This window comes from Lissotriton vulgaris, unplaced genomic scaffold (assembly GCF_964263255.1).
Source record: "Lissotriton vulgaris unplaced genomic scaffold, aLisVul1.2 SCAFFOLD_977, whole genome shotgun sequence".
NCBI classification, from domain to species: domain Eukaryota; kingdom Metazoa; phylum Chordata; class Amphibia; order Caudata; family Salamandridae; genus Lissotriton; species Lissotriton vulgaris.
Genome location: NW_028252489.1, coordinates 125,079 through 138,932, shown reverse-complemented (window position 1 = coordinate 138,932; position 13,854 = coordinate 125,079). Strand labels below are relative to the sequence as shown.

Sequence of the window (13,854 nt, the reverse complement as noted above, 5' to 3'; positions counted from 1 at the left end):
GCACACATACCGTGTACTCCTCTGCAGCCTTCGGTTCTGATCCCATAACACCTGCACACATACCGTGTACTCCTCTGCAGCCTTCGGTTCTGATCCCATAACACCTGCACACATACCGTGTACTCCTCTGCAGCCTTCCCTATAATCCTCAAGAAGTAACTTCAGTTCTGATCCCATAACACCAGCACACATACCGTGTACTCCTCTGCAGCCTTCAGTTCTGATCCCATAACACCTGCACACATACCGTGTACTCCTCTGCAGCCTTCGGTTCTGATCCCATAACACCAGCACACATACTGTGTACTCCTCTGCAGCCTTCGGTTCTGATCACATAACACCTGCACACATACCGTGTACTCCTCTGCAGCCTTCGGTTCTGATCCCATAACACCTGCACACATACCATGTACTCCTCTGCAGCCTTCGGTTCTGATCCCATAACACCTGCACACATACCGTGTACTCCTCTGCAGCCTTCGGTTCTGATCCCATAACACCAGCACACATACCGTGTACTCCTCTGCAGCCTTCAGACCTGATCCCATAGCACCTGCACACATACCGTGTACTCCTCTGCAGCCTTCGGATCTGATCCCATAACACCTGCACACATACCGTGTACTCCTCTGCAGCCTTCCCTATAATGCTCAAGAAGTAACTTCAGTTCTGATCCCATAACACCAGCACACATACCGTGTACTCCTCTGCAGCCTTCGGTTCTGATCCCATGACACCTGCACACATACCGTGTACTCCTCTGCAGCCTTCGGTTCTGATCCCATAACACCTGCACACATACCGTGTACTCCTCTGCAGCCTTCGGTTCTGATCCCATAACACCTGCACACATACCGTGTACTCCTCTGCAGCCTTCGGTTCTGATCACATAACACCTGCACACATACCGTGTACTCCTCTGCAGCCTTCCCTATAATCCTCAAGAAGTAACTTCAGTTCTGATCCCATAACACCTGCACACATACCGTGTACTCCTCTGCAGCCTTCGGTTCTGATCCCATAACACCTGCACACATACCGTGTACTCCTCTGCAGCCTTCGGTTCTGATCCCATAACACCAGCACACATACTGTGTACTCCTCTGCAGCCTTCGGTTCTGATCCCATAACACCAGCACACATACCGTGTACTCCTCTGCAGCCTTCGGTTCTGATCCCATAACACCAGCACACATACAGTGTACTCCTCTGCAGCCTTCAGTTCTGATCCCATAACACCTGCACACATACCGTGTACTCCTCTGCAGCTTTCGGATCTGATCCCATAACACCTGCACACATACCGTGTACTCCTCTGCAGGCTTCCCTATAATCCTCAAGAAGTAACTTCAGTTCTGATCCCATAACACCAGCACACATACCGTGTACTCCTCTGCAGCCTTCGGTTCTGATCCCATAACACCTGCACACATACCGTGTACTCCTCTGCAGCCTTCGGTTCTGATCACATAACACCTGCACACATACCCTGTACTCCTCTGCAGCCTTCGGTTCTGATCCCATAACACCTGCACACATACCGTGTACTCCTCTGCAGCCTTCGGTTCTGATCCCATAACACCAGCACACATACCGTGAACTCCTCTGCAGCCTTCAGTTCTGATCCCATAACACCTGCACACATACCGTGTACTCCTCTGCAGCCTTCGGTTCTGATCCCATGACACCAGCACACATACCGTGTACTCCTCTGCAGCCTTCGGTTCTGATCCCATAACACCTGCACACATACCGTGTACTCCTCTGCAGCCTTCGGTTCTGAACCACATAACACCTGCACACATACCCTGTACTCCTCTGCAGCCTTCGGTTCTGATCCCATAACACCTGCACACATACCGTGTACTCCTCTGCAGCCTTCACTATAATCCTCAAGAAGTAACTTCAGTTCTGATCCCATAACACCAGCACACATACCGTGTACTCCTCTGCAGCCTTCGGTTCTGATCCCATAACACCTGCACACATACCGTGTACTCCTCTGCAGCCTTCGGTTCTGATCCCATAACACCTGCACACATACCGTGTACTCCTCTGCAGCCTTCGGTTCTGATCCCATAACACCAGCACACATACCGTGTACTCCTCTGCAGCCTTCGGATCTGATCCCATAACACCAGCACACATACCATGTACTCCTCTGCAGCCTTCGGTTCTGATCCCATAACACCAGCACACATACTGTGTACTCCTCTGCAGCCTTCCCTATAATGCTCAAGAAGTAACTTCAGTTCTGATCCCATAACACCTGCACACATACCGTGTACTCCTCTGCAGCCTTCAGATCTGATCCCATAACACCTGCACACATACCGCGTACTCCTCTGCAGCCTTCGGATCTGATCCCATAACACCAGCACACATACCGTGTACTCCTCTGCAGCCTTCGGTTCTGATCCCATAACACCAGCACACATACTGTGTACTCCTCTGCAGCCTTCCCTATAATGCTCAAGAAGTAACTTCAGTTCTGATCCCATAACACCAGCACACATACCGTGTACTCCTCTGCAGCCTTCGGTTCTGATCCCATAACACCTGCACACATACCGTGTACTCCTCTGCAGCCTTCGGTTCTGATCCCATAACACCTGCACACATACCGTGTACTCCTCTGCAGCCTTCGGTTCTGATCCCATAACACCTGCACACATACCGTGTACTCCTCTGCAGCCTTCGGTTCTGATCACATAACACCTGCACACATACCGTGTACTCCTCTGCAGCCTTCTGTTCTGATCCCATAACACCTGCACACATACCGTGTACTCCTCTGCAGCCTTCGGTTCTGATCCCATAACACCTGCACACATACCGTGTACTCCTCTGCAGCCTTCGGTTCTGATCCCATAACACCTGCACACATACCGTGTACTCCTCTGCAGCCTTCCCTATAATCCTCAAGAAGTAACTTCAGTTCTGATCCCATAACACCTGCACACATACCGTGTACTCCTCTGCAGCCTTCAGTTCTGATCCCATAACACCTGCACACATACCGTGTACTCCTCTGCAGCCTTCGGTTCTGATCCCATAACACCAGCACACATACTGTGTACTCCTCTGCAGCCTTCGGTTCTGATCACATAACACCTGCACACATACCGTGTACTCCTCTGCAGCCTTCGGTTCTGATCCCATAACACCTGCACACATACCATGTACTCCTCTGCAGCCTTCGGTTCTGATCCCATAACACCTGCACACATACTGTGTACTCCTCTGCAGCCTTCGGTTCTGATCCCATAACACCAGCACACATACCGTGTACTCCTCTGCAGCCTTCAGATCTGATCCCATAGCACCTGCACACATACCGTGTACTCCTCTGCAGCCTTCGGATCTGATCCCATAACACCTGCACACATACCGTGTACTCCTCTGCAGCCTTCCCTATAATGCTCAAGAAGTAACTTCAGTTCTGATCCCATAACACCAGCACACATACCGTGTACTCCTCTGCAGCCTTCGGTTCTGATCCCATTACACCTGCACACATACCGTGTACTCCTCTGCAGCCTTCGGTTCTGATCCCATAACACCTGCACACATACCGTGTACTCCTCTGCAGCCTTCGGTTCTGATCCCATAACACCTGCACACATACCGTGTACTCCTCTGCAGCCTTCGGTTCTGATCCCATAACACCTGCACACATACCGTGTACTCCTCTGCAGCCTTCGGTTCTGATCCCATAACACCAGCACACATACTGTGTACTCCTCTGCAGCCTTCGGTTCTGATCCCATAACACCAGCACACATACTGTGTACTCCTCTGCAGCCTTCGGTTCTGATCCCATAACACCAGCACACATACAGTGTACTCCTCTGCAGCCTTCAGTTCTGATCCCATAACACCTGCACACATACTGTGTACTCCTCTGCAGCTTTCGGATCTGATCCCATAACACCTGCACACATACCGTGTACTCCTCTGCAGCCTTCGGTTCTGATCCAATAACACCAGCACACATACCGTGTACTCCTCTGCAGCCTTCGGTTCTGATCCCATAACACCTGCACACATACCGTGTACTCCTCTGCAGCCTTCGGTTCTGATCCCATAACACCAGCAAACATACCGTGTACTCCTCTGCAGCCTTCCCTATAATCCTCAAGAAGTAACTTCAGTTCTGATCCCATAACACCAGCACACATACCGTGTACTCCTCTGCAGCCTTCGGTTCTGATCCCATAACACCTGCACACATACCGTGTACTCCTCTGCAGCCTTCGGTTCTGATCACATAACACCTGCACACATACCCTGTACTCCTCTGCAGCCTTCGGTTCTGATCCCATAACACCTGCACACATACTGTGTACTCCTCTGCAGCCTTCACTATAATCCTCAAGAAGTAACTTCAGTTCTGATCCCATAACACCAGCACACATACCGTGTACTCCTCTGCAGCCTTCGGTTCTGGTCCCATAACACCTGCACACATACCGTGTACTCCTCTGCAGCCTTCGGTTCTGATCCCATAACACCTGCACACATACCGTGTACTCCTCTGCAGCCTTCGGTTCTGATCCCATAACACCTGCACACATACCATGTACTCCTCTGCAGCCTTCGGTTCTGATCCCATAACACCAGCACACATACCGTGTACTCCTCTGCAGCCTTCAGATCTGATCCCATAACACCTCCACACATACCGTGTACTCCTCTGCAGCCTTCGGATCTGATCCCATAACACCTGCACACATACCGTGTACTCCTCTGCAGCCTTCGGTTCTGATCCCATAACACCTGCACACATACCGTGTACTCCTCTGCAGCCTTCCCTATAATCCTCAAGAAGTAACTTCAGTTCTGATCCCATAACACCTGCACACATACCGTGTACTCCTCTGCAGCCTTCGGTTCTGATCCCATAACATCAGCACACATACCGTGTACTCCTCTGCAGCCTTCGGTTCTGATCCCATAACACCAGCACACATACCGTGTACTCCTCTGCAGCCTTCCCTATAATCCTCAAGAAGTAACTTCAGTTCTGATCCCATAACACCTGCACACATACCGTGTACTCCTCTGCAGCCTTCGGTTCTGATCCCATAACATCAGCACACATACCGTGTACTCCTCTGCAGCCTTCGGTTCTGATCCCATAACACCAGCACACATACAGTGTACTCCTCTGCAGCCTTCAGTTCTGATCCCATAACACCTGCACACATACCGTGTACTCCTCTGCAGCCTTCGGTTCTGATCCCATAACACCTGCACACATACTGTGTACTCCTCTGCAGCCTTCGGTTCTGATCCCATAACACCAGCAAACATACCGTGTACTGCTCTGCAGCCTTCCCTATAATCCTCAAGAAGTAACTTCAGTTCTGATCCCATAACACCAGCACACATACCGTGTACTCCTCTGCAGCCTTCGGTTCTGATCCCATAACACCTGCACACATACCGTGTACTCCTCTGCAGTCTTCGGTTCTGATCCAATAACACCAGCACACATACCATGTACTCCTCTGCAGCCTTCGGTTCTGATTCCATAACACCAGCACACATACCGTGTACTCCTCTGCAGCCTTCCCTATAATCCTCAAGAAGTAACTTCAGTTCTGATCCCATAACACCAGCACACATACCGTGTACTCCTCTGCAGCCTTCGGTTCTGATCCCATAACACCTGCACACATACCGTGTACTCCTCTGCAGCCTTCGGTTCTGATCCAATAACACCAGCACACATACCGTGTACTCCTCTGCAGCCTTCGGTCTGATCCCATAACACCTGCACACATACCGTGTACTCCTCTGCAGCCTTCGGTTCTGATCCAATAACACCAGCACACATACCGTGTACTCCTCTGCAGCCTTCGGTTCTGATCCCATAACACCTGCACACATACCGTGTACTCCTCTGCAGCCTTCGGTTCTGATCCCATAACACCAGCACACATACCGTGTACTCCTCTGCAGCCTTCAGTTCTGATCCCATAACACCTGCACACATACCGTGTACTCCTCTGCAGCCTTTGGTTCTGATCCCATAACACCAGCACATATACCGTGTACTTCTCTGCAGCCTTCGGTTCTGATCCCATAACACCTGCACACATACCGTGTACTCCTCTGCAGCCTTCGGTTCTGATCCCATAACACCAGCACACATACCGTGTTCTCCTCTGCAGCCTTCGGTTCTGATCCCATAACACCTGCACACATACCGTGTACTCCTCTGCAGCCTTCGGTTCTGATCCCATAACACCAGCACACATACCGTGTACTCCTCTGCAGCCTTCAGTTCTGATCCCATAACACCAGCACACATACCGTGTACTCCTCTGCAGCCTTCGGATCTGATCCCATAACACCTGCACACATACCATGTACTCCTCTGCAGCCTTCGGTTCTGATCCCATAACACCTGCACACATACCGTGTACTCCTCTGCAGCCTTCGGTTCTGATCCCATAACACCAGCACACATACCGTGTACTCCTCTGCAGCCTTCAGTTCTGATCCCATAACACCTGCACACATACCGTGTACTCCTCTGCAGCCTTCGGTTCTGATCCCATAACACCTGCACACATACCGTGTACTCCTCTGCAGCCTTCGGTTCTGATCCCATAACACCTGCACACATACCGTGTACTCCTCTGCAGCCTTCGGTTCTGATCCCATAACACCAGCACACATACCGTGTACTCCTCTGCAGCCTTCAGTTCTGATCCCATAACACCAGCACACATACCGTGTACTCCTCTGCAGCCTTCCCTATAATCCTCAAGAAGTAACTTCAGTTCTGATCCCATAACACCTGCACACATACCGTGTACTCCTCTGCAGCCTTCGGATCTGATCCCATAACACCTGCACACATACCGTGTACTCCTCTGCAGCCTTCGGTTCTGATCACATAACACCTGCACACATACCCTGTACTCCTCTGCAGCCTTCGGTTCTGATCCCATCACACCTGCACACATACCGTGTACTCCTCTGCAGCCTTCACTATAATCCTCAAGAAGTAACTTCAGTTCTGATCCCATAACACCAGCACACATACCGTGTACTCCTCTGCAGCCTTCGGTTCTGATCCCATAACACCTGCACACATACCGTGTACTCCTCTGCAGCCTTCGGTTCTGATCCCATAACACCTGCACACATACCGTGTACTCCTCTGCAGCCTTCGGTTCTGATCCCATAACACCTGCACACATACCGTGTACTCCTCTGCAGCCTTCAGTTCTGATCCCATAACACCAGCACACATACCGTGTACTCCTCTGCAGCCTTCAGATCTGATCCCATAACACCTGCACACATACCGTGTACTCCTCTGCAGCCTTCGGATCTGATCCCATAACACCAGCACACATACCGTGTACTCCTCTGCAGCCTTCGGTTCTGATCCCATAACACCTGCACACATACCGTGTACTCCTCTGCAGCCTTCGGTTCTGATCACATAACACCTGCACACATACCCTGTACTCCTCTGCAGCCTTCGGTTCTGATCCCATAACACCTGCACACATACTGTGTACTCCTCTGCAGCCTTCACTATAATCCTCAAGAAGTAACTTCAGTTCTGATCCCATAACACCAGCACACATACCGTGTACTCCTCTGCAGCCTTCGGTTCTGATCCCATAACACCTGCACACATACCGTGTACTCCTCTGCAGCCTTCGGTTCTGATCCCATAACACCTGCACACATACCGTGTACTCCTCTACAGCCTTCGGTTCTGATCCCATAACACCTGCACACATACCGTGTACTCCTCTGCAGCCTTCGGTTCTGATCCCATAACACCAGCACACATACAGTGTACTCCTCTGCAGCCTTCGGTTCTGATCCCATAACACCAGCACACATACAGTGTACTCCTCTGCAGCCTTCAGTTCTGATCCCATAACACCTGCACACATACCGTGTACTCCTCTGCAGCCTTCTGTTCTGATCCCATAACACCTGCACACATACCGTGTACTCCTCTGCAGCCTTCGGTTCTGATCCAATAACACCAGCACACATACCGTGTACTCCTCTGCAGCCTTCGGTTCTGATTCCATAACACCAGCACACATACCGTGTACTCCTCTGCAGCCTTCCCTATAATCCTCAAGAAGTAACTTCAGTTCTGATCCCATAACACCAGCACACATACCGTGTACTCCTCTGCAGCCTTCGGTTCTGATCCCATAACACCTGCACACATACCGTGTACTCCTCTGCAGCCTTCGGTTCTGATCTAATAACACCAGCACACATACCGTGTACTCCTCTGCAGCCTTCGGTTCTGATCCCATAACACCTGCACACATACCGTGTACTCCTCTGCAGCCTTCGGTTCTGATCCAATAACACCAGCACACATACCGTGTACTCCTCTGCAGCCTTCGGTTCTGATCCCATAACACCTGCACACATACCGTGTACTCCTCTGCAGCCTTCGGTTCTGATCCCATAACACCAGCACACATACCGTGTACTCCTCTGCAGCCTTCAGTTCTGATCCCATAACACCTGCACACATACCGTGTACTCCTCTGCAGCCTTTGGTTCTGATCCCATAACACCAGCACATATACCGTGTACTCCTCTGCAGCCTTCGGTTCTGATCCCATAACACCTGCACACATACCGTGTACTCCTCTGCAGCCTTCGGTTCTGATCCCATAACACCAGCACACATACCGTGTACTCCTCTGCAGCCTTCGATTCTGATCCCATAACACCAGCACACATACCGTGTTCTCCTCTGCAGCCTTCAGTTCTGATCCCATAACACCTGCACACATACCGTGTACTCCTCTGCAGCCTTCGGTTCTGATCCCATAACACCAGCACACATACCGTGTACTCCTCTGCAGCCTTCAGTTCTGATCCCATAACACCAGCACACATACCGTGTACTCCTCTGCAGCCTTCGGATCTGATCCCATAACACCTGCACACATACCATGTACTCCTCTGCAGCCTTCGGTTCTGATCCCATAACACCAGCACACATACCGTGTACTCCTCTGCAGCCTTCCCTATAATCCTCAAGAAGTAACTTCAGTTCTGATCCCATAACACCTGCACACATACCGTGTACTCCTCTGCAGCCTTCGGATCTGATCCCATAACACCTGCACAAATACCGTGTACTCCTCTGCAGCCTTCGGTTCTGATCACATAACACCTGCACACATACCCTGTACTCCTCTGCAGCCTTCGGTTCTGATCCCATAACACCTGCACACATACCGTGTACTCCTCTGCAGCCTTCACTATAATCCTCAAGAAGTAACTTCAGTTCTGATCCCATAACACCAGCACACATACCGTGTACTCCTCTGCAGCCTTCGGTTCTGATCCCATAACACCTGCACACATACCGTGTACTCCTCTTCAGCCTTCGGTTCTGATCCCATAACACCTGCACACATACCGTGTACTCCTCTGCAGCCTTCGGTTCTGATCCCATAACACCTGCACACATACCGTGTACTCCTCTGCAGCCTTCGGTTCTGATCCCATAACACCAGCACACATACCGTGTACTCCTCTGCAGCCTTCAGATCTGATCCCATAACACCTGCACACATACCGTGTACTCCTCTGCAGCCTTCGGATCTGATCCCATAACACCTGCACACATACCGTGTACTCCTCTACAGCCTTCGGTTCTGATCCCATAACACCTGCACACATACCGTGTACTCCTCTGCAGCCTTCGGTTCTGATCCCATAACACCAGCACACATACCGTGTACTCCTCTGCAGCCTTCCCTATAATCCTCAAGAAGTAACTTCAGTTCTGATCCCATAACACCTGCACACATACCGTGTACTCCTCTGCAGCCTTCGGTTCTGATCCCATAACATCAGCACACATACCGTGTACTCCTCTGCAGCCTTCGGTTCTGATCCCATAACACCAGCACACATACCGTGTACTCCTCTGCAGCCTTCGGTTCTGATCCCATAACACCTGCACACATACCGTGTACTCCTCTGCAGCCTTCGGTTCTGATCCCATAACACCTGCACACATACCGTGTACTCCTCTGCAGCCTTCGGTTCTGATCCCATAACACCAGCACACATACCGTGTACTCCTCTGCAGCCTTCAGATCTGATCCCATAACACCTGCACACATACCGTGTACTCCTCTGCAGCCTTCGGTTCTGATCCCATAACACCTGCACACATACCGTGTACTCCTCTGCAGCCTTCGGTTCTGATCCCATAACACCAGCACACATACCGTGTACTCCTCTGCAGCCTTCGGTTCTGATCCCATAACATCAGCACACATACCGTGTACTCCTCTGCAGCCTTCGGTTCTGATCCCATAACACCAGCACACATACAGTGTACTCCTCTGCAGCCTTCAGTTCTGATCCCATAACACCTGCACACATACCGTGTACTCCTCTGCAGCCTTCGGTTCTGATCCCATAACACCTGCACACATACCGTGTACTCCTCTGCAGCCTTCGGTTCTGATCCCATAACACCAGCACACATACCGTGTACTCCTCTGCAGCCTTCCCTATAATCCTCAAGAAGTAACTTCAGTTCTGATCCCATAACACCAGCACACATACCGTGTACTCCTCTGCAGCCTTCGGTTCTGATCCCATAACACCTGCACACATACCGTGTACTCCTCTGCAGCCTTCGGTTCTGATCCAATAACACCAGCACACATACCGTGTACTCCTCTGCAGCCTTCGGTTCTGATCCCATAACACCAGCACACATACCGTGTACTCCTCTGCAGCCTTCCCTATAATCCTCAAGAAGTAACTTCAGTTCTGATCCCATAACACCAGCACACATACCGTGTACTCCTCTGCAGCCTTCAGTTCTGATCCCATAACACCTGCACACATACCGTGTACTCCTCTGCAGCCTTTGGTTCTGATCCCATAACACCAGCACATATACCGTGTACTCCTCTGCAGCCTTCGGTTCTGATCCCATAACACCTGCACACATACCGTGTACTCCTCTGCAGCCTTCGGTTCTGATCCCATAACACCAGCACACATACCGTGTACTCCTCTGCAGCCTTCGGTTCTGATCCCATAACACCAGCACACATACCGTGTTCTCCTCTGCAGCCTTCAGTTCTGATCCCATAACACCTGCACACATACCGTGTACTCCTCTGCAGCCTTCGGTTCTGATCCCATAACACCAGCACACATACCGTGTACTCCTCTGCAGCCTTCAGTTCTGATCCCATAACACCAGCACACATACCGTGTACTCCTCTGCAGCCTTCGGATCTGATCCCATAACACCTGCACACATACCGTGTACTCCTCTGCAGCCTTCGGTTCTGATCCCATAACACCAGCACACATACCGTGTACTCCTCTGCAGCCTTCAGTTCTGATCCCATAACACCTGCACACATACCGTGTACTCCTCTGCAGCCTTCGGTTCTGATCCCATAACACCTGCACACATACCGTGTACTCCTCTGCAGCCTTCGGTTCTGATCCCATAACACGTGCACACATACCGTGTACTCCTCTGCAGCCTTCGGTTCTGATCCCATAACACCAGCACACATACCGTGTACTCCTCTGCAGCCTTCGGTTCTGATCCCATAACACCAGCACACATACCGTGTACTCCTCTGCAGCCTTCAGTTCTGATCCCATAACACCTGCACACATACCGTGTACTCCTCTGCAGCCTTCGGTTCTGATCCCATAACACCTGCACACATACCGTGTACTCCTCTGCAGCCTTCAGTTCTGATCCCATAACACCTGCACACATACCGTGTACTCCTCTGCAGCCTTCACTATAATCCTCAAGAAGTAACTTCAGTTCTGATCCCATAACACCAGCACACATACCGTGTACTCCTCTGCAGCCTTCGGTTCTGATCCCATAACACCTGCACACATACCGTGTACTCCTCTTCAGCCTTCGGTTCTGATCCCATAACACCTGCACACATACCGTGTACTCCTCTGCAGCCTTCGGTTCTGATCCCATAACACCTGCACACATACCGTGTACTCCTCTGCAGCCTTCGGTTCTGATCCCATAACACCAGCACACATACCGTGTACTCCTCTGCAGCCTTCAGATCTGATCCCATAACACCTGCACACATACCGTGTACTCCTCTGCAGCCTTCGGATCTGATCCCATAACACCTGCACACATACCGTGTACTCCTCTACAGCCTTCGGTTCTGATCCCATAACACCTGCACACATACCCTGTACTCCTCTGCAGCCTTCGGTTCTGATCCCATAACACCTGCACACATACCGTGTACTCCTCTGCAGCCTTCACTATAATCCTCAAGAAGTAACTTCAGTTCTGATCCCATAACACCAGCACACATACCGTGTACTCCTCTGCAGCCTTCGGTTCTGATCCCATAACACCTGCACACATACCGTGTACTCCTCTTCAGCCTTCGGTTCTGATCCCATAACACCTGCACACATACCGTGTACTCCTCTGCAGCCTTCGGTTCTGATCCCATAACACCTGCACACATACCGTGTACTCCTCTGCAGCCTTCGGTTCTGATCCCATAACACCAGCACACATACCGTGTACTCCTCTGCAGCCTTCAGATCTGATCCCATAACACCTGCACACATACCGTGTACTCCTCTGCAGCCTTCGGATCTGATCCCATAACACCTGCACACATACCGTGTACTCCTCTACAGCCTTCGGTTCTGATCCCATAACACCAGCACACATACCGTGTACTCCTCTGCAGCCTTCCCTATAATCCTCAAGAAGTAACTTCAGTTCTGATCCCATAACACCTGCACACATACCGTGTACTCCTCTGCAGCCTTCGGTTCTGATCCCATAACATCAGCACACATACCGTGTACTCCTCTGCAGCCTTCGGTTCTGATCCCATAACACCAGCACACATACCGTGTACTCCTCTGCAGCCTTCGGTTCTGATCCCATAACACCTGCACACATACCGTGTACTCCTCTGCAGCCTTCGGTTCTGATCCCATAACACCTGCACACATACCGTGTACTCCTCTGCAGCCTTCGGTTCTGATCCCATAACACCAGCACACATACCGTGTACTCCTCTGCAGCCTTCGGTTCTGATCCCATAACACCTGCACACATACCGTGTACTCCTCTGCAGCCTTCGGTTCTGATCCCATAACACCAGCACACATACCGTGTACTCCTCTGCAGCCTTCGGTTCTGATCCCATAACATCAGCACACATACCGTGTACTCCTCTGCAGCCTTCGGTTCTGATCCCATAACACCAGCACACATACAGTGTACTCCTCTGCAGCCTTCAGTTCTGATCCCATAACACCTGCACACATACCGTGTACTCCTCTGCAGCCTTCGGTTCTGATCCCATAACACCTGCACACATACCGTGTACTCCTCTGCAGCCTTCGGTTCTGATCCCATAACACCAGCACACATACCGTGTACTCCTCTGCAGCCTTCCCTATAATCCTCAAGAAGTAACTTCAGTTCTGATCCCATAACACCAGCACACATACCGTGTACTCCTCTGCAGCCTTCGGTTCTGATCCCATAACACCTGCACACATACCGTGTACTCCTCTGCAGCCTTCGGTTCTGATCCAATAACACCAGCACACATACCGTGTACTCCTCTGCAGCCTTCGGTTCTGATCCCATAACACCAGCACACATACCGTGTACTCCTCTGCAGCCTTCCCTATAATCCTCAAGAAGTAACTTCAGTTCTGATCCCATAACACCAGCACACATACCGTGTACTCCTCTGCAGCCTTCGGTTCTGATCCCATAACACCTGCACACATACCGTGTACTCCTCTGCAGCCTTTGGTTCT

General features: G+C 51.0%; 1 protein-coding gene across 1 annotated transcript in view; it reads right to left on the bottom strand.

Annotated features, from left to right (window-relative positions):
• Positions 1–13,854, bottom strand: part of LOC147662136 (E3 ubiquitin-protein ligase TRIM39-like) — a 183,751-nt gene that overhangs the window by 100,194 nt on the left and 69,703 nt on the right. The window lies entirely within an intron of this gene.